At 33.9% G+C, this 19,522-nt stretch overlaps 1 protein-coding gene across 1 annotated transcript in view; it reads right to left on the reverse strand.

Annotated features, from left to right (window-relative positions):
* LOC113508594 overlaps nt 1–19,522 on the reverse strand; it is a 61,387-nt gene that overhangs the window by 35,802 nt on the left and 6,063 nt on the right. The window lies entirely within an intron of this gene.

The following is a 19,522-nucleotide window of genomic DNA, read 5'->3' on the forward strand; positions in this document are numbered from 1 at the left end:
GATTTAGCTCTTTGATTGACCTCTTTCCTTTTTATATTCTCTGTATACGAATCGAATACGAAAATAGAATAAAGGATCGTTTGATAAGAATTGAGTACTGGAAACCCCTTTTTATTTTTTTTGTAGATAAAGCATGTATAGGTTTCGTTTGGTCGTTTTTGTATCGTCCATAACAAAAGAGAGTTGGCAAAAAACATCGGCAAATGAAAAGAACATGGACGTATTCACACTATCAGACAACATGACGTCAAAAAGTCTTTTTTTTTAATTAGAAACTCCTTCGAGTAGTTTCACTTTTTTCATAGAATAGGCACAAAACCACACATTGTGATCATGACAACATTATTCATTTTGCTTTTGTCTAAATTAGTTAAGTACCAAATCAGATGCAAGAGAAAAATCTCGTGGAAATAGTTACAATCATACATCATCTTTAAAAACAGCACACTATTTTCAACACACCTATAACAATCCCACGAGAGCTTCAGAATTAATATTTAAGCGATGTCAGACGTCCGATAGAGCACAACCCAGCAATAGTCCCGTCAACTGGTATAAAAGACGTCTTGCTAGCTTGCCTCCGGCCAGTTTAACTTAAGCTGAGCCATTCCTTGCTCAAAGGCTAAAAAGCTGAGCGTTTTATACTATCGGATGACCGGGGCTTGTACCGGTTGCTGGTAAACCTCTCAAAGGTAAAATTTATGAAAACATACCCGTATACCAGTGTGTGGATTTTGTTTTAGATTTTTGTCATACAACATGGTTTATGTTTTTAAGTAAATGGAATGGCTGTGTTCGTTTCCTTTAGTCGGTGTTTTGTTATGATATTGAGTTTGGAGTAGATTTTTCTTAGGAGCTTTGGGGAACGTTCTATTTTTGTAGACTGTTTTTTATTTAATTTTATAGTTATTGGGATAAGAAGATTTATGGGGAGCAACGCCTACGAAAATTTACCGCAAATTAATTTGTTACCCCTCTGGTAACAAATAGTACCAACTATGGTTTCTACAGTTTTCATAAGTGGCTTTTATATGTAAGAAATACTTATATGTCCGACTATTTCATAATTTTGATCACTCAGGGTGGATAAGAGCATAGTAAAAACTCTGTGTTTGTCACACGTTTACGTCAGAATCCTAAAAGATATGTCACATAAATCTATGGGCAGTCAGAAATAAAATTAAAATTTGTATCATGGAAAACTAAACACAAAACTGTTTTTAATTCAAATAGAACTTATGACTTTTGTGTGAAACAGGAATATTTACTTCCATATTTTATTAATAAGCAAGGGAGTACGCCATAAATGAAATGACTTTTAAATTAAGTACAAAATGAAATTGAGTTTTTCCAAAAACAGTCTGAACACGATGCATTTATAATACTCTAGTTAACATTTTTAACTTTTAGTGTTTGCCAGGGTAAATGGAATTTGCACTGAAGTAAAAGTTCGCAGCTGTGTTGTATCAATTTTTATTTGCTTCTAAGGACACGGAAAACAACGAGAGATTACAACGTACAGAAAAAACACGAAACACGAATAAATTTTTTCATGAGAAATGTTATTCTAAACAATTCACGTCAAACAAAATAACACCACACTCATTGAATACCGAGAAACTGAGAGACATTAAAAATCCTTCACCCACACATTACTGTGACAACAATTTCTCATATTTAAGGACACACAATTAAATAGCACAAAAACCACTTTAGCATATCAGTATTCAACACTCATGGCACAAACTCCACTTTTACCCGGTGAAGCGGGCCGAGCTAAAATGACAAGGCATGACTCTCCACTCACTAAGTAATTACATACACGTCATACATTACGGCTGAACATATTCAGAGTTTCGGTAGAGTAGCTACGATTAAGTGTTTTGTGATTCTGAAAATTTCTAACTTAGAATATGAATGTGTAACTGTTTCAGTAACCGATTTTGTACGTAAGACGGTAAAATGCGATACCGATTTTGATGATTATTGACATTTGGGGAAAGCGACATTCCAAGCGGGGGTATATTTTTGGTCATTTTTTTCTGTATTTGTGACTATATAAATATAATAAATTAGTCTTAAAGGGATATGATTCAAATCATTTTCCCTGAAATCTTTTTTTATATGTCCCATTAGAACTTATTGCAATCGGTCACATAATTACCCCGACCTATTTACGTTATTTGATTGATAAGCTATTATAAAATGTGTTCTGTATAAGGTATCAGAAAGGCGGCCATCAGACAGGAATGGCGGCGTATAGTTAGGCGAGCCACTAACAGCTGAAATGACGACCACGACCACTCTGCCAAGAGTGCAACGACTAAGAAGAAGATAAGGTATAGAAAAATTAAGTCGATGAGAAATGCAAGAAATAATACATTATTTACATGTGACAGAAATTTGTTATTCCCCGTTTTCCTAACTCATGGTCACCCGTTTCATTTTACACATTATTCATAGCTTGTGAAAGCAAGATGCTGACTCGTAAATAAATTATGTAATGAAAAGCGTTCACTTCGTAACAACCATATTAAATAATCAAGTAATTTGATTCTACTGAGTCGCGAATTTTTACACAATTTTCTGCTTTGCCTAAATAAAGTTATACGCGAACTTTGTGTATTAAGGTGATGAGTTATTTTATTTATGAAGTATGGATATAAGGTTATGGTTTTATGGTGGGCTATGTTGACAAAATGGTTAAAGCAATTAAGTATTATATTAAAACGAAGCAATCAATTAATGTTGATGATCATATCGACGGGAATGCTATATTTAGGTTCTTAAATAGGAAATATATAATTGGTCCGTCAAATATATACACAAGTATAAACTTATACAAAAAATCCAATATTTTTAGAAATCTACCTGACCTGATACTTTTTTTTTACATTTTCCCAATTATGACCTAATTCAAGCAAATGCCTTATAAATAAATTATAACAGTGGAAAAACATTAAAAATATTTTCACTAAAAGTAAGTGTTACATTTTAATTAAAATATTTCCAACGTAACTTCAGCTGTCCGTACAAAAAATCCACTGCATTTTTCCAATTCCTTGGTGTGTAATTTATTTCAGGCAAGTTGCAAATTTCCAAATGAATCCGACTTCGTTCGTAGAATACTACCTCTTTGGGTTCTTACATAACGATGTTAGACAGAAGTCGTGCATTTAAAACAGTTTATATAAGATAACCTTATGGGAATAGCCGTTTGTTATTCGTAATTGACTTTGTAGACTAAAAGTTTAAATATTCATCTAGTAGTTCATGCAAACCTAATAGGCCAGCTAATAGCCTTAAAATTGAAAATAATTTTCACTTATTATTTTTATTTGTTCGAGTTTGACATTTATAATTATAATGAAAAAACGGCTTTAGAACTCCCAAGTCAAATGGATATACCATTACCGAATATTACCACACTAAATGAGTTGCAATACAAAAAGAGACACAGTTAAAGCCACTTTTTTTTCTCTAGCTCACTGTGTCCCACTGCTGGGTAAAGGCCTCCCCCAAATCCTTCCACGACTCTCTATTCTGCCATTGAAATAAAAAAATAGAAAAACAAATGCGAACTTTCTTTGTTGTCGTTTGAATTATGTAGATACGTCTTAGCGACAGAAGGAAGCATGTAAAGGAATGAACGAACTCCTTAGCTTCGTGTCTTTTACGGGACCTACCATTTTCAAAACTAAGACAGTTGTAAAGGTGGAAAAGAGACAACGCGCTACACGACGTAGAGCGCCATCTCGCTCTGACAACTGCAACTTATTTACTTTATGTTGGATGGTAGGCCGGGAAAACATCGTGTCGACTTAAACTGCACAATGTAAAAGCGACGTGAACCAGTTCTTATTTGCAAAACAAAGTAGAGTGTTTGACATTCAGTACCGCGAGTGTAAATTTGTATTAACAAGGCAAATATAAACGGTTACCTAAGGTGTGCTTGGTACTGGATAGACTATTTAACAATACGAATTATATTATAACCTCATTAGTAAGTTAGATTCGAAATGTCGATTTGAAAGCTATTAGCGAAGTGAAGTTATTTGATTAAATAAGGGAAAATCAAAATGTGACCATAAAAAATGACGCCAAAACCAATGTGAGCAAAAAAAAACTGTTTGAGAAATTCTAGAAACAGAGATAAGATAGCATATGCATCCATGATTTGATCGATTGACCTAAAAACTATTAATGGAAACTAAACTACTACAACAAATCCTAGAAGAAAAGAAAGACCAAAACACAACATTCCAAAAGAAAACCAACAAATCCAGGTTATTGATAAAATAAACCGAAGAATAAATCACAAACCTGCAACAATCTTGTGAACTAACAAGATCTATTTAGCTCTACATTCTCGAAACCACTGTTCATACGGCACTGTTTTCACTGGGGAAAAGACTCCTTTCATACTGGCAAACTGATACATTATTAATATCAGCCTTTCTAAAACTAAACGTTTGTCGAGCAAATTGGCAGACCACGAGAATTCTACTATCCCAAAATTTGAAGCGGTATTCGGGATTCTAAATCTTTAGTGAGCTATTGTGTTTCAACTGTTTTGTTCGGTCGAATATTTGAAATCTATTGTATTTAAGCGTTTGGCAGACATTATAGTGTATTAGATATGAATTTTCGACTATTTTATTGTTTGAGGTGATTTTCAAGGATGACTGTGATGAAATAGACGATGTTGATGGTTTATGGTAATGACAAAGTCTGTAACGCAAAAAAACTGTTACATTAATATTCAATTACTGAGAATAAAATTCAAAAATTATAATATAGGAAATTTACAAAAATCTAAATAAAATATAATATCAATCCAGAACTCTCGAAATCAAGATTTAGTATAAAAAAATTGTCCTTCAACAACAAAATTACCTAACTCACAACGAAACCCAATCCATCTCCGTACTATTGCAAAAATTTTAACAAATTGGGGCGAACAGGAGTTACAAATCATTGTACCGTGTGACGTCATTCATTCACGTCTACCCGCAAACTGGGCTAAAAAAACAAATGATAACACAAAACAATGGAAAACAAACATCAATAACTTCGGACCACTGTGTATTAACTCTAATGGCTGTTGATACTCAATTTGAGGCTTATTTGTGTGTGAAATGCTCGGGGATGAAATTGAAGTTTTTTTCCAGTTTGAGGACATATGAATTACGTGGAAAATTGACTACAGGGTCTTTGTAGTTTATCATTGCCATATCATTATCCAAATATAATACTTATGGTATAATGCTTATAATAAATTCGAGCGATTCAATTGCTTTGATGGTTGGAAAACTAAGCATCCATGGACTGCATTCCATGGATGCTTAGTTTTCCAACCATCAAAGCAATTGAATCGCTCGAATTTATTATAATTTTCAAATCAATTGCAGCAATTCCATCGGTGCTTATAAACGTATTACTTGGCCAGGTGTTAGACATCAAAACCAATACTGAAAACAAATCAAAATCTAGCGTCACTTCATTACAAGTCCCCTGAAAACTGCCTCCCTACAATAAAGGCAAAACCAAATAACACCTACCAAAATACCTACTCAAAGTATATTCACAATTGTAGTATTTTTATAAAGCAACTGTCATCGTCAGCTGTGAAAAACTGCAAAGCTACCTGTAACTGTGTCATATAGTTATAGCACATACAGACACAGGTGCCAGGGCAAAACGTTGTAGTGTTGGCCCAGTAAATGACAAACGAATCGTATTTTGTGCTGCTGACATTTTCCGGAGCCACGTTTTCGAGTTTCGTAACACTTTTTTTTTCATTGTTTCTTTCATATTTAATGGCGTGATTGTTTTAAGCGATGATTGTTTCCGTTATTTATTAAATAAATGTTCGTTTAACATAACTTTTTTTATAAATGTTTCTGTTTGTTTAACTGCCGATTTTTGTAAATTTATAATCGACATAATAATATATCTATCGTGGTTTCTTAGGTTTACGAGAATGGTTTTATTTTATCGCGCGGTATATCTTTAAAACAATGCAATTATTTTGAAAGATAGTTTGCTGAAAGCAATTTTCACATGTAAGTCAAAGCCATAAGAGTTATTTTTCTATAAAAGTATATTGGCAGACGTGCTGTCTGCGACTAGGTTTTTACTTCAGCAAAAAGGCGAATAAGGTTCTGACTGATATCTCTAGGGTAATCGGGTACCCAACATCGTCACTCACACATACTTTATTTTTTGATAGATCACTAGGTAAATAATATATTTCAGTTAGAACAAAAAAATAACGTAATATGAATACAAGACATGAATAACTACGATGTAGAAGAATAATAGTTATATAAACATTATTGACTTCTAATAATAAAATTCAGTTTTTTTTAAGTACCTATATATAGGACTCATTTGTAAAAACCGCAGCGAACTTTTTTTTTTACCGTCGATTATTATCGCGTTGACCAAAGGGTAAAAATTGAACTTTTGTATATCCGTCTGTCCGTCGCTGATGATGATAGCTAGGCAGTGGAAATTCTCACAGGTAATATAGGTACATTTGCTGTTTATAGTGCCGCTATAACAAGCTGTACGAAACCTCTGTGCCTAATAACAACTGTGCAAAAAAGGAAAAAATATAAATATCTATTTATCACAATTCTTCTGACAAAGCACTTATTCGATTAAGTCTACGTAGGTGTCGCTTAATATTATTTACAGCCTCATTTAATGGTATAAATATTAAATGTGTCATGGAACGGATGTTTAAAATCCCACACAACGTCGGAGGCAACTGTGAGAAATGTGTCTCAGCAATTTGTCACTATTTGAACCAATTTAATATTTGAGTCGAATGTCTTGACGTAATAATGGCGTTGTAGTACCGTCAGTAACAAAAGTCAGTCAACATAATAGAGAGAGAGAGATATCCTATTACTATTATAAAGGCGAAAGTTTGTAAGTATGGATGTTTGTTACTCTTTCACGTAAAATCTACTGAATGGATTTGAATGAAACTTTACCAGAATATAGCTTATACATCAGAATAACACATAGGCTACAATTTGTGAGGTTTCTAATGTGAGGTCGTAAAAAAACACATTTTTTGCGCTTACATTGCAAACGCTGACTGAATCCTACAAGATAGATAGAAGGCAGATAGATAGATAGAAGGCAGGTATAAATTATAACTTATATCTTCTAACCACGCGGACGAAGTCGCGGGCAACAGCTAGTTTAAAATAATTGTACATAGTATTTAATGAATTGCTTTTGTGTTATTAAGTAACAAAATAATCTCGATACCTAGTGTGGTTGTAACATACTTAAAACCAGGGCTCAAACGTTAACTGGATATAGACAGGAATCTTTTCTAGGCGTGATGGTATGTGTTACTGAATGGTGGCCAAGAGCCAAGAGGATGAGATGAGCAGGCCATATGCAAAAAAATCAGGAATAGGATGAATGTGGAGAGGATAGAGACAAAGGAAAATGGCCTAAGTCCAGCAGCGGGTAATTCAAGCCTCATGATGATGATGATGATGAAACAAAAACTTCCTACTGGGGCGTGGAAGATAAAACTAAATGTTTCGACAAAAAATCGTATTGTGTTGACCGACTTCTGTAACTGACTGTACGCGTCCGCTTGCGGTGAGCGGTTGCGAGTTAGATTTTCGCACGGGAACTATCTATGAAAGCATTTTATGATAAATCGAACTATTAATATGTAACTTGTTTGAAAATTTCCTGTTAAACTTTATAGCATGTAGTTTCGACTACACTTAGCAAATTTTGTTATATGAATATTATTAGAGGGTGTTTCTGTTTCCATAACACTATACCCGAGTTATATTTCGTTTTATGTTTTATTTAAACACGACTCCTGCTTTAAGGACCTTAATTATTGAGCTGCAAGGGGTTTCGTCACATACACACGACACCCAGACTGAGAACAAGCCTTCATGGGTCACAAGAAATATTTGTCCAGCGCTGGGATCAACCCCACGCCATGTAGGAGACGAGGGTTCGGCTGGGTCATCTATGACACTTGGCTATCCTTGCATTTTTACAATCTGAATACATCAATATATTTTTTGAAACTGTACAAAAAGAGCACAGAAACTCTTTCCGAATAAACTCCTAATCTAACACACAAAATATTTACAAATAAGAAGTATTTATCGAAAATCGACTAAACATAATAACTCATCGTTTCAATAAACATTTAAATACATTGACAAAGCGACAGTCGCAATAAACGTGTCACTTTCTAATCGATAATCGATAAATAGCAGTAACATTTTGTGTAATTTATCATACGGTGACGTGTTGAGCCTGTTTGGTGATTAGCACCCCTAATGGCACAAAATATGTGTGTGTACTTTATTGTTCATTGATGTGTACTTTTTTATAGTCATTGTTCTATGTTATCAGGGCTGTCAATTTGTGGTACATTTGTAATTTGTCTTAGGTTTGTTGTAGATAAATGATGGGCTTTTGTAATACTGGTTTTAGGGTTTTGTCGAAAGGGTAAAAATGGATCTAAGCCTCTGCTGAGAAAAGCGTTTGTGTCTCTCTCAGGCCGTATCGCATGAACCGTGATAGCTAGAATGTTAAAATGTTAGAAAATATATAAAGATGTTCTTATACAACGAATTTAAACATACATAATAATATATCAAAATAAGCTATAATTGCTAGGGTTTTAAGTTTGGTAAGTGACCAATTTTTTCAAAATGAAAGTCAAGAGTCGCAAGACTGTCTTTCACTTGACTCATTTTTCACCCTACATTTTTAGACGTTTACAACGCCATTTTTAGGCTCCGATGCTCCTTTAAAACTGACATCAGACAATTTGTTGAAAGACGTTTTTTTTACACACTGCAGTGAATAATATACGAATGAACATAAAAATAATATTTACTCAGTAATGTTATTATGAGAAGCTTACGTTACACGCGCTTGTACCGTGTTCAGTGAACTATGTGATTTAATTATTTATTTATTTGAAACTCGTGTAACGTAAAACGAAATTAAAAAGCAGTTAGGCCAACATCATTTTTCTTGTTTTCAGGTTAATGATAGACTTTCGAAATAGGTTCATACCCTTTAAAGTACCGAAAAAAATACTTTTTTTTAGTCTGGATTTTTAATATCAATTGGAAATTTTCAGTAGGTAGTACCGAACTTACTAATTACTTAAGATTTTCAGATAAATAAGCTGAGTACTTTCAACGTTATTCCGGTTACGTTAAGAAGTTAAAAGCATGCAATCTTAATAAAATCAAAGTGCACTTTCCAATACAACAGCAGAACAAATCGTCGTAATATAAAACTCATTCGGTAAGAGAACTCAAATTTGAACGAAGCTCTCACAGACATCCGATCACACAATCGAAACCACTCTATAATAAAAAAGTACTTTTGGCGCGGAATAAAATGAAAAAAGAAACAAAGCGAGCACATAAAACTTTTACCGGGCAACGGCCGGAACAGAGTCGGTCCGGGTTCATCGAGGCGTTAACGCCGGCACAACATGCCGGATGCCCGGCGTCCGGTACGACATTAAAAACGGCGGTCACGTTATCTCTAACGATTTTTTTGGACAGATACAGTTACCCCTTTTTACGTTTGTTATCGGTTTCTGTTTTAAAGGGTTGAGTTGGCTTTACGACATGTGTTATATTTTAGTTCGGTTCTTTCTATGGTTGACTTGTCTTATGAATTTCGGCGAATATTTTTGTGTCGTGATCGTTTCACTGTGTAGCAAAGGCTTTCGTTGCTCATTCTATTTTTTACGGTTGCAAGCTCTTACTATGGCAGGTGTTGTAATTTTTGTTTCATATGAATAGGTATTATATTGAACAACATTCAAATTAAAATAATATCCGTTTACATGTATCTATTTTTATATAACATCTTTACAATATATTATTACGAGAATCCTTACCTCAAAGCTTCACAGAATTCCTAAACTTAAGCATCCAAACAGAAGACTTTTCTTGGAAACGCGCCAAATTATCTAGACAGCCTTATAATTTCCATAGCAACTATCTAATTGTTTAAATATATTACTCAAAGAAACCGGTCAAGCACGGTTCAGGTTCAGGACACTGAGTATTCTATACAAAAAGGATGAAAATACAATTTTGCTTCCGTAACATTTATGACAGTGCCTATCGTTGCTTACCGTTGATATCATTTTTTTTCTTTTAATCGGTAGCTAAAATTCAGTTATTAACCTTCGTTTTGAACTTCAAAACCAAAACTACTTATCGTTAGTAATATATGGATATAACTCGTGTATGTTTAGACCGAGACCTCGCATCTCAAGCAGACAATTTTGGCTTGTGGCTATGCAATCGAATGCGAGTGTGAAATGTATGGCCGAATGCTTTACATTGGCAAACCCCAATAGAACGTGTTGAATGCCAAGAGGTTCCTTACGATTGCAAACTCGCCTGGCTGTAAAGCAGGAATGCCTTTCTATATCATTAAGGCAGTTTTTAGACACATTATTGCTTCTAAAAACAATATTATTTGTTTGTTACCATGTTATAGTGCCACTCCAGCCCAGCCCAGAACGGTCTAAGAGCCTTAAAAAGGGGCAGTGTATTTATCAAAAAAGATGGAACTACTTTCATCCTTAGTTTTTACTCTCCTTATACATGGACAATGTATAATGGCGGCTTTGTTTTCTTTTATTTTCTATCAAGCATGAATAGAGGTCACTGGTGCCTGTTGAAAAGGTGACAGGGAGTAGGTTCAAAGTACAAGCACGATATCTGATGAAGTAACCCAAAGGTCTTATAATATCTTAACTAAAACAATAGAATAAAGTCATAAATGAATATCATTGCATCATCAACATATGGCCCATCGTATATCAGAAGAATGTTTTATTATTCAACGGAGGTAGCACGTCACAGATGGGGCCGACACATAAAAATTCGCATATCATTGCAGCATGTGCTGAATTCGAATACGACATCTCTCGCGATCGTTATTCTAAGTAAAGAATGCAACTGGACACTCGGAGTTATTTGGTACTGGTATTTGTGAATAGGTTTTTTGGGTTCCGTAAGTAAAGTGTTAAAACTGAACTCTATTTCTGAAGCTAAGCTGTCCGTTCGTCTTTCCATTAGTCACCAGACCATAACTCGTGAACCGTTATTACTAGACTGTTGAAATTTTCGCAGATTATTTTATTTTTCCACTATAAGAACGAATACTACAAATGAAGATAATTAGAAGTTAAGCAACTCTAGTTACAATCATACATTTGATGGCATGTGACAAATAAGTTTAATGATGATTATTTACTTTTTTGTACGGAAACCTCTGATTCGTTATTCCGAAACGAACTTTATAGGTTTTTTGGAATGTCTTTCGTGAATGCAGTCTAGCCAATTGACTGGATGGACCTTATTGGAGTGTCCATTATGTTGGTATTGACCGAATATCTATTCTAATGCATTGGAGCTGAATTCTGGTTGAATATACATAAAAACGAAGGCATTTTTATGATTTTTACCAACACACGTATTAAAACAATGCTGTATTTATTAATACACAATGTAAATGGGAGATTTTCATTTAGTATGTTTAATGTTTCATTAACTTTTGAAAAACTCGTAGTTTTTAATTTCACATGATTTAATTTTCAAAATAAAGTTCATACTGCTGCCTGCCTTTGTCTAACTACTCCTGCACTGTACTTTTATTTACAAAATGAAGTTCAGTTTCATAGACAGCTTTACAACTAACCTGACCTGCTTTTTTGAATGTTTGGATCTTTTCACTATCATTGTTACTTAACATTACATTAACAAACTACTGAACTAAATAACCAGAAGTTTCTTTGCCATATATATTATCCTGTTTATCTAGCCTTTTCTATCCCACTGCTGGACAAAGTCAAACCAATTCTCTATCCTGCGCTTGTTTTTATTTATTCATGGGTATTGGACAAACAAATTGAACTAGTTTTTCGATGCTTGTTAAAATTTCCAAAACATTCACCCGAAGAAAGATATCTTCGTTTGGGTACTTGACTTACTTGTAACTGTACATACCTGAGAAAAACTTCAAGAATTTTGCTACCAAGCTTCCAGAATCGATCTTTTACTTCTACTTTTTGCTCGTCTATAACAAGATCTTAAATATAAAAAGGTAATGGCTTACCATCCACATAATACCTAAAACATTACCGTCTCATTTGCTGGAACTGAAGTTAAAATACCCAGCGATATGTAAAGTGACCGTACTCTGAATAAGTAGGCCCTGTACGGCATTATAATAACATATTTTATGAAGCGGCCATCTTGCCACTGACGTTAATGACTGTTCCCTTAAAATATGAGGCTTTTCAATTCTGACACAGAATTTTTGGACGGGTAATTTAGAGTGCAATATTTTAAAGAGATTGCATGCAAATTAGTTGATGTGGATGCCAAATTATAAGATAAGCTGGCTTTAAACCTTTAGCTCGGGTATAATTGACATTAGTTTGCATGTTGTCACAATCTTTACGAGGTTTTAACATTTGTAGGATTAAGTTCAAGATAATAGTTGTAAGGTCGTAGTAAAATGAAATAAACGTTAAGTTTAGATAAAGCTGTTGTTGAATTAAAATCAAAATTAATTTATTCAAATTAGGCTACTATGTAGCACTTTTTGAAGGTCAGGTTACATTGGACAACACCCAGTTTCGCCCACCCATCTCCGCTTCCTAAGTGCTTTTGCTGTGAGAGAAGAAACGGTGCAACAAGCTCCCCAGCAGCAGAATATTATAATCTAAATAGATATCTATCAAAAGTGATTACCTTTCTAACCAAAATTGTCTAGCTGCTATTCTTCGTTCATTTTGTTTCTTTCTTTCAGGTACGTAACAACAAAAATAATTTTCACTTATACAACTCAATCCGAACCAACCTAAACCATCAAAGAATTGTCTAAAAATAAGAGTTACAAAAATCATTTATACACGTTATTTTCCATTGTACGGATATCCAAGGTCATTTGCGTCGGGACGTAACCAAGTTCACGGCCAAATGCGACAAAGGGGAGAATTTAATAAATACACAGCCGTTTTCGCAAACTAACAGAACTTTCCTCTAATATCATTTGCAGCTGAAAAGCTTCACACAGAATTTCCATTTAAGCGAACACAATTGGTTCGAATCGTTTTACCTGGTATTTTCTAGGAGTTGACAATGGTACGTTATGTAATATAAGGTACCAGCTGTTGCCCGCGTCTTCGTCCGCGTGATTATCTTTAACGCAACTTCTAAACGTTTTTGCTGTTCTGCCCCTATTTTGTCGATCCAATAATTCCTGAAATGAGCTTGTTTAAAAAAGCAAACTCTTCAGCTTTATTAAATTTGTATCTAGATAAGTAGGATTATTAGATTATTAGTTAAGACAATTTTGAAAAAAAATCGAAAACATGAAACCCTTTTAAGGGTATAGAATGCCTTGTTAATAAATTGTGTAAATTTCAAACGACCTTGCGGGTACGTAGGGGTTAGAATGCTTACGTTAACCCTGTGGATATAAGCACACTAACCAGTGCCCGTAGTTTTAAAGAGGTCGTATATATGACACTAGCTGTTGCCCGCGACTTCGTCCCCGTGGGTAGTAGATATAAGTTATGATTTATACCTGCCCTGTTTTTTTTTACATTTTCCATTGTATCTCCGCTCCTATTAGTCGCGGCGTGATGGTTTATAGCCTAAAGCCTTCCTCGATGAATGGTCTATTCAACACAAAAAGATTTTTTCAATTTGGACCAGTAGTTCCTGAGATTAGCGCGTTCAAACAAACAAACAAACTATTCAGCTTTATATATTAGTCTAGATAAAAAATCCTTGATACCTCCTAACCTAACCTTGCCCCATTATTTTTAGATATGGAAAGAAGATGATATGCTCACTAACTGTATAAAAGACCTACCCCACCTTTAACACCAAAGATACTTAAACCCAAATTTAAAAACAATTACCTATTTATTACTCAACTCAAACACGTAATATTATTATAACATTTCTTCCATAATTGCTTTTGTCTAGACGAGCTAGAAATTGGCTTAAATTAAAAATGGATTAGGGCAATTTATTGCCGGTGTGTTTTTCTTTTTAATGGCCTGAAAATGAAATAAACCTAAACTAGGCAGCTGTTTCAATTCACGGGGTAAGTTATAACAGTTCATTATGTGCAGTTACATTTGATAAAAGTTGTAATTGCTGAGGTAATATCTTTTTATGAACATTGTTTCTTATAGTTGTGCACTTTACCTTCTACTCAAGCTAAGGAAAAATATTTATTCATAATAGTCTAGGTATAAAATAGGTTGGGCATCTATTGTAAAGCGACCAAGGTCTATCAGTAACTATATGCTAAGCTGATTAATTGATGTATGAAAAGTACATGCAAAATATAATCGTACAACAGACACAATGTTGTATACTATTTCTATTACAAATACGTCGACATAAAATAATTTTACAATAACACATCTATTATTTGATAATTAAATATACTTAACTCAAGGAGAGTCCAACCCTTACTGGAACTATGAAACCTACAATTAGGGTTTCATTTATTCAGCATTATAATATAATAGGTAAAATGAAATATAGAGCTAGTTAGTCGCTACGGTTATTTATACGTGGCGTATGGGGTAAGGTATAAAGGGAAAGGGGGTAAGGGGTACGGGCTAAAGGCAATGGGGTAAGAGGAACGGGTTTTCGTATTTTACCGCAAAATATATCTAATAATAAACTTTAACGAGTAAAATAACAGTTATCAGAAGCTGTATCGTTGAAAATGAATGGGTTCCCACATAAATTGATGGGTTTACGTATGTGATTGACGCGATAAATATGTAGTTACTTGACTCGTTTTGAGAAATATTTTTTTGGTAGTAGAGCTTCCTTTGTTAGAATGAGGACTTGAAGTTTTATTTCTTGATGTAAAAAATGCTAGGTTGTTAATGAAAAAAAAAAGAACTAAATCAAAGGCTGGATCCCGAATTTGGTTAACAGTCTCCATAGATATAACTCTACATTTGACAACATTTTAAATATTCTAAATACTGTCTGCACATTACATAATACATGACCGAGTGGTTGAGGTCATCGCGCCAAACCCACTAAGCGTTCTGTGTTGCGGGTTCGAACCTCGCGTAGTCTGGGTGTTTTTGTAGATATGACTCGAATGTTTATAAAAACCACGTGACAAAAGGATTAAATTCACTAATGAGTTTGGCGTTTTGGGTTTAGAAAAAAAAATCACGATGTTAAGCTATACTGAAAATAGTACACAACAGTAACGTTCGATAAAAGAAACCAAATTTCATCAGAAACTATTCGGTTTTCTTGTTAACCCTCTCTCCATAATCAAAGAACATCAGTTACTCGCTATTGCTACGTCATGGCATTCCTTCTATCGAAGTAATTGCGTCTGGTCAATACCGGTAAAGTGGAAAGGTTTGGCATCAAAGCTTTGGCTCAATAATGTGGAAAATCTAGACTAGTCATTGTAGAAAAGGATAGATTCGAGAAACGTTCTGTTAATATATGAAATGAAGTATACTGAGAATGAAAAGTTGAAAGTTTGTTCGAGGGCAATGATGGATTAAGTGTGAATTTAAATTATGCCTATAATTATAGTGGGTAGTTATTGAAATTATAGTTACAAAGAATGTAGCTCAGAGCTTTGCAAACTTGAACGTCGGTTAAAAACGCGAAAATATTAGGCTCCCTTTACGCAGTCGCATAAAATGTTGGCAACGTGTCCATGTAGTCCAAGGTGCCAGATGCTTCCATATCAAATTCCATCAAAACCGGTCCAGCTTGAGCGTTAAGACAACAAACATACGGACATACTCTCTAGATTATAATATCAGTATGATAACATTAGATGTAGAAAAACAGGAGGAGTAGCAGCTTAATTAACTACGTAAATAGAAGGATTCAAGTTTATGAAGGACGTCAAAATATAACACTTAACCTAATAAATAACATCGGGGACTTTCAAATAACATTCATTGTTCGGCGTAACAAAATGACTACATTTTATTCTGCATTAGCAACAATAAAAAGCCTAAACAAGAATATGTAACATATATTAACTAAATATAACAGGCCACGAGATTACGACTTATCAAAAAGCACTCTTAATGTGCAAATTACATGATTATGTAAATCTACTTACATGGCTATTTAACGCAGCCATTAAACTGATTATGAAGTTGTAACATTCGTGACGAGACTGCTTCATAGCGTGTGTAGTACACATAAAATTATAATGTATTGTGGTATTGAATTTATTATTATAAACAACGTATCATTATGTGTAAGGATGGCGACAGATCAGGGAAGAGGGAAACGTACGCGTTTTGCATCTGTTGGACTTTTTTGTTGCACTTTTATGAGTTTCTGGTTGTAGATGTAACATCAATTTAATGTTCATCAAGTACCAGATGTTATATTCCGTATGTTTTTTGAAAAGGCTAACTTTGGGTTAAAAAATATTTTTTTTGTGTTTGTATATGTATAATTTATTTGTTGATATCGTACCGTCATATGGAAACGAAATGTAGCACAGGTTTTTTAAGCGACTCCCGTAGATTAATTTAATTCCTGAGTCGCGAGGGATTCGCAGACATTCAAGTCACATGCACAAAAACACAAAAACTCAGGACAAACATTCGTAGTGGATTACACAATCTCTTTACCTACGCGGGGATCGAACTTTAACAACTTTCAACAAATTCACATTAAATTAAGAAAAACCATTAAACATGTTTGATCTTAGAGTCCGCGAGTATTGATTTCATAGAGTACATTGCTTGTATATTTTTTAAATTTCTTACTCTGATTAACAGTTTTGTTTTGCAAGCAAAATTAGTTTATAACTGCTAGCTAGATATTAGCTTAAAATTCTCTTTGTTTAACCATAACAATACGGCATCGATGTACCTCAAAAAATTTCACATTTCTTCTTATTATTCTTTCAACCCTCCACCTTACACTGCTTGCTTTATTAATCTGACAAGAAAATACCGACGTTACGGTACAAACCGCACCGTTCTGTATGTTTCCACAATGATTTAACTGTTACGCGGTAGTCTGCGGTACATTATAGATGAGATGTGATTTCTTTGATCGATGGGACCCGATTTGGACTACGCTCGTTTAGGATCCTGCCCGAATAATATTTTATTCGCAAAATGGCGTCGTATACTACAGACAGATAGGTGCTTAACCTTCAAATTTTATAGGATTTCGTATTATTCATTTATAGGTTTTGTTTGAGATGAGATGGATTATCAAAGTTGACTTATTCGTCTTCTTGGTGAGGTAGGTAGGATCTACGTAAAAATGCCACTAATTTTTTAAATAGTTGTATTAGTTATTGACATGCTGGATAAAACTGTTGGAAGTAAAACAGCTCAGAGCTTACGCTATTGTTATATAATATAAATAGTATATTTTATAGTAATTTAGGTCATAACCCAATTTGCTATAAAAACTAATTTTCCTGTCGCATCCAAAAGTTTAGGTATTCAGTCAGTTCAGTCATAAATTTAGTTTAATTTACCATTAGAACGTTTAAGTAAAAAAAAATTACATAAAAAGTTCGGCGAAAAAAAAATCACTAGATACTATAAAAAGCATTAAGGAACCAGTTAATTTAATATGTACCACAATTCCATAAACTTAAGGTCGTAATTCAAAAACTAACATCCTTTTTATTCAGTTCAGCAAACTAAAGGAAATGAATCGCGAGTTTTATGAACATTATGGCTCTATTATTCTTTTCAATCTAATAAACTCTTAAAGATTGTATAGCAAACTAGCTGTTGCCCGCGACTTCGTCCGCGTGGGTAGAAGATATAAGTTATGATTTATACCTGCATTGTTTTTTTCACATTTTTCATTGTATCTTCGCTCCTGTTAGTCGCAGCGTGATGGTTTATAGCTTAAAGCCTTCCTCGATGAATGGTCTATCCAACACAAAAAGAATTTTTCAATTTGGACCAGTAGTTCCTGAGATTAGCGCGTTCAAACAAACAAACAAACAAACAAACAAACTCTTCAGCTTTATATATTAGTATAGAGTATAGATATGCAGTAGTGGTTATAGTGAAAAATTGTTTATATTCTTTATAGATGAAAGCTTTGTGCACATTGTATTAGCTTAAAAGGCTTATTAAAGAGATATAAGGGTGAATTTCAACAGGTCCAATAAAATCTTTATTTCCGTGGATTTTTTATTCTTCAACTTTAGAACAAGAAAAAATAGTGTTTTCTCAAGTTTTTGATCAGATATGCAGTTTCGCTTAATATCTAGCAGATAGCTTAAAAAACTAACGAGATATACAAGATTGAAAATTACGTGCCACGGCGATGAAACATGCATGCACGGCAATGAAACAGGCGTCCATGGCAATGAAATGTTATTATAGTGTACAAGAATATTTAAATGATAAAGTTAATAATTGAAACAAAAATAAATACTATTAATTTATACGCAATAATAATGTAATATAATATGTAAAAATCCAGTAACACATGATATTATTTTTATAATATAACTATAAATAGATACATCCCTGTCCATTGGCGATGATAACATAAGTCATGGAAATGAAACACGTGGCCACGGCAATGAAAGGAAACTGTTTTACAGGGCACGGCGATGATGTTTTTTTCATTCCCGTGTATTTTTTTTCATTACCATAGCAAATTTTGTCCACGGAAACCACGGTAATGAGAGCACGGCGATGAAAATCAAGGGATATAATTCAATTTACTAAAAAACTGGTAATAATTCACAGTTATGAACACTTTACAAATAAACTAAATATAAATGGCATTGTATTGAATGCTCAATCGAGATTAAAAACTTATTGAAATAGAAGTTAGACCTATCCACGGCGATGAAAGAAAAAATGTCCAGTACCAAAAAAATCGAATACTTTTAATTATAGCTCGAAAACGCAGGCACGTACACACGTCGTTCTTTGTCGAGCCTTTCGACGTTACTTATATGCAACGTTTAACCCACAACGGGAGGGACGCAAAACGTTAGAATATGCAATATTCTCAAATATGTTTAGGACATGGCGATGAAAGGTAGTTCTGGGACAAACGGTTTTTTATTAACCATAAGTTGTATTGTTTAAATATTTGAATAAATGCATTCCGAGACAATACTTTAACTATTCACGAATCAAATAAAACTAAGTTTTAATACAAATAACGATACATTTCTGATCAATGATGTATTTAATACATCAAGGTGACGTGTGGACAAACACGGCGATGAAAGATTATGTGGTTTAACTTTTTTTTTTGGAAAACCTGTTAATTCCATTAATAAAATATTTAGTGCTACAGATAGATTTTTATGTCATCTACCTAAAAAAAAATGTTTGAACATTATAACAATGCTTTTTAGTACCGATTTCATCGATGCCACGCAATTTTTGGGTCCGGGAAATTCACCCATAATGATGTCAATGAGTTATTTT

The sequence above is a fragment of the Trichoplusia ni genome, chromosome 2 (assembly GCF_003590095.1).
Source record: "Trichoplusia ni isolate ovarian cell line Hi5 chromosome 2, tn1, whole genome shotgun sequence".
Lineage (NCBI taxonomy): Eukaryota > Metazoa > Arthropoda > Insecta > Lepidoptera > Noctuidae > Trichoplusia > Trichoplusia ni.